The sequence below is a fragment of the Scyliorhinus torazame genome, chromosome 17 (genome assembly GCF_047496885.1).
Source record: "Scyliorhinus torazame isolate Kashiwa2021f chromosome 17, sScyTor2.1, whole genome shotgun sequence".
In the NCBI taxonomy this organism is placed as follows: domain Eukaryota; kingdom Metazoa; phylum Chordata; class Chondrichthyes; order Carcharhiniformes; family Scyliorhinidae; genus Scyliorhinus; species Scyliorhinus torazame.
In genome coordinates, this window is record NC_092723.1 from 64,759,739 (window position 1) to 64,763,513 (window position 3,775).

Below are 3,775 nucleotides of genomic sequence, written 5' to 3' on the forward strand. Positions count from 1 at the left end.
GTCTGGTTCCAGCTCATGGCTTTGGAATGCACCAACAGACAGGCGGGGGTCGGGTTTGGGGGGGGGGGGGGGGGGGGGTGGACTGCAGGAGGGACCACACAATATTCTCAATCATCCACTTATTATTTCCATATGTTTTCTCCAGTGTTCGTTTAATGGATCAGGGAAGAAATGGATAACAGCAGAAGGAGAGTTTATAATCAATCCAACGTCACAGTAGACATCAACAACTGCACAGATATTTTAGACCAGACTATGAAGTACATTTTTAATGATTGCCTTTTTATTGCAAGCCACTACAACAACAACGCCCATTTATTTAGTGCCTTTAAAGGTATAAAATGCCTTAAAGTGCTTCACAGGATCACAATATCAGCAAATCAAGCAGATTTTGACATTGAGTCCCATAAAGAGGAATTTGGACAGATGAAAGAGGTAGGTTTTAAGGTGTGGCTCAGAGCAGGAGAGCGAGAGAGATTTAGGGAGGGAATTCCACAACTTAGGGCCCAGGCAACTATCATAATAATAATTGCTTATTGTCACAAGGAGGCTTCTATGAAGTTACTGTGTAAAGCCCCTAGTCGCCATATTCCGGCTGCTGGCCTTGTTCGGCATTACAGGCCAGCTGTTTAGCCCACTGTGCTAAGCCAGCCCCTGAAGGTATGATTACCACTGGTGGAGTGAACGAAAATGGAAATGCCGAATAGGCCACAATTGGAGGAGTGCAGAGGTTTTCGATGGTTGTAGAGCTAGAGGAGGTTACAGAAAAGGGGCGAGGTTGGGCCACGGAGGGAATGTAAATTTGAAATTTGAAATGTTGCCGGACTGAAAGTTAATGTAGGTGAGCAAGCATAGGAATGATGGATGAATGGAAATTGGAAGTCAGGACATTGGTACGGGTGTCAATTTAATGCATAATTCCCTGATTAGTTGCTTCCATTAATCAGTGTATCAAGGTAAAATTCACTGAGGCATGGTGGGTCTTGGTATTCACGTGAAAGGGAAAATCATTTGGGCCTTTAATATTAGGCCGAAGTCACAACTGTAAAGCAGCCAGTCTAAAGCGGGAACATCAGAGATCAATAGACCTCAGCACTCGGCCATCATCTCAAGTGCACTTGACTAGGTAGTGACAGATGTCTGGCAGGTGAAGAAAATAGCTTGAGAAAGGTAAGAGGTAAGAAATGCTTCAAGCCACTTAACAAGGTGCGTACCCAACAAGGAGCCACTATAAAGCGCTAACACAGCTGAGCTGATCTGGTCTGTGCATCTCAGATCCATCAAAAGAAAGAAAATTGAAAGAGCTGTAAAACGTGAGCACCTTTCGCAACCTCAGAATGCCCCAGAGCATTTTGCAATGAAATAGTCACTGGGGTGAATTCTCCATTTCCCCAGCCCTGCATTCCTTGGCACTGCGTCATTGCTGTTTCTCCGTTCTCGCTGCTGGCCAATGGGATTTCCCGTTGTGAGCACGCCATCGGGAAACCTGCTGGCGGGGTGTGCTGTCGGAGAAATGGAGAATTCAGCCCACTTTGCAAAGTTGGATGGCAGCACCCAATTTGCTTCGAGCAAGATCGCACAAACAGCAACATGATTATCACCTGATTTAGTATTTTTAGTCAGAGGGAAGCCAGGGCATCCCATCTGAAAGTTGTCATTTTAAACAATGCGGCATTCCCCCAGCGCCAGTCGGGCGTGTCAGTTGTGACATTGTGCCCAAACCTCTGGAGGGGGACTGGAACCCACAACCTCCGAGTATGAAGCAAGAGTGCAACTGACTAAACCCCCATCGACAATTGATGCCAGTTATCATGAGGGGAGCTTCTGTCCATATTCTTGATGGGAAGCTGTGGAGGAACAGGCTGCTGACCCGTCCATCAAGTTGCTGGCAGCGTGGGCCTTGGGTTTTACCGAGGGAGGGGGCCCATGCCAGTGACAGGAGAAATATTGACAGGTGACTTCCCGATTTATTCATCCTCGAGCAGGGGCGGGGGGGGCGGGGGGGGGGGGGGGGGGGGTGAGTCCCTGCCCACCAGTTTGAACAGGGCGGGGAGCCAACCTCCCTCGTGGGAGGTGCCAGAGATAATAAATGAGGTTTGAGGTCTTGGCATGTTATTTGTATTCCATTCACAATGACGAGGTGCCTTACGCATACAATTCACCTGTCCCTTTTATAAAATATTAACTAGAGCATTTCTCTGATGGAGAAACATTGCAGGAATCCTGCTTTGTTTTGTGGTGAGCATTGAACACAGCACTGTTGTGTATTCATGTTTGTTCCAAGTTGGAACAAGGTCACTTTAAGAGTCCTGTTACGTGATGTGTTGATGACGTCACCGGCCGTTTGCGCGGGCAGATGAGCAGTCTATCCTAAAAGCCCATTGGAACACTTTTCTAATAAAGCTCTTGTTCGATTTGTACCTTCGTGGCCTGCACCGATGTGGTAGTCACCACTGTTGTATTGTATATACCGCACACAAGGGGTATTACGGTCAGGCCCCTGTACTACAGGTACGGGGGTAGATCCCTGCCTGCTCGCTCCGCCCAGTAGGTGGAGTATAAATGTGTGGGCTCTCCGAGCTGCAGCCATTTTGGCAGCAGCTGCAGGAGGATACACATCTCTGCGTAATAAAGCCTCGATTACTCTCTACTCTCGTCTCATCTTAATTGATAGTGCATAAAATGACAAGCACCGACTGCTTGGAGCTTTCCATCCCAGTGCAAGTCAGCGCTCATCAGCATTCATTTGAATGCTATTATCGGGTTGGAAGCCTGATTCAAGAGTTACCTGTGTTGCTTCTGCTCCCCCCTCTGCCCCCCCGATGGGCGTGAGTATATAAGAAAGGGTTCTTAGTGGCTTCTGTTCTGAGGGGTGACAAGGGGGCGAGTACCCTTCCCACAATGGCCTGCAGGGCGCTTCATGGGAGGTGGGTGTCAGGGGGCTTGTTCTAGGCTAGAGGGGTGCAGTCTATGGTTGTTTGAAAACAAACATCTGATTAAGCTGCAGGCATTTTGAATTCATGTGGTTAAGTCACATCATTGATGATGGAAACAACATCATTAGATGTAAGGACAGAGGGAACAGCCCAGTCGAATGAGCTAGATGCCAGATTACAGCTTTGAAATATTCTGCATGGCAAAGCCATTGCTTTCACTGAAGCTGATAGTTCCTTTTTAATTAAAAATGACCCAATTTCTGTTTCCTATGGAATTCTGAGCTGTAATTAGATGGATATTATGATCAGTGACATGGTCACCGAGCTATCCCACTGTACATCTGACACTCGTATGAGTTGATCTCAACAGATAGCGCAAGGCCAACTTACTTCACACAATACAAATCAAAACACTGCAGATTCTGGAAATCTGAACTGAAGACAGAAAATGCTGGATAAACCGACAGCTGCTCTGGAGGGAGAAACATAGTTAACCAAAACATTTGCCAGGATTCTCTGGGCTGCCTGCTAGCTGCAGGATTTGCAATGGTCCCTGAACGCCATGTTGGGTCAAAATCAGTCAACCGGCCCGCCCCATCGGCACTAATGGGTTTCCTGACCCGGGCCAGCAGGAACATGCAAAGCGCTCATCAGCATTCATTTGAATGCTATTATCAGGTTGGAAGCCTGATTCAAGAGCTACCTGTGTTGCTTCTGCTCCCCCCTCTGCCCCCCGATGGGCGTGAGTATATAAGAAAGGGTTCCTAGTGGCTTCTGTTCTGAGGGGTGACAAGGGGGCGAGTACCCTTCCCACAATGGCCTGCAGGGCGCTTCATGGG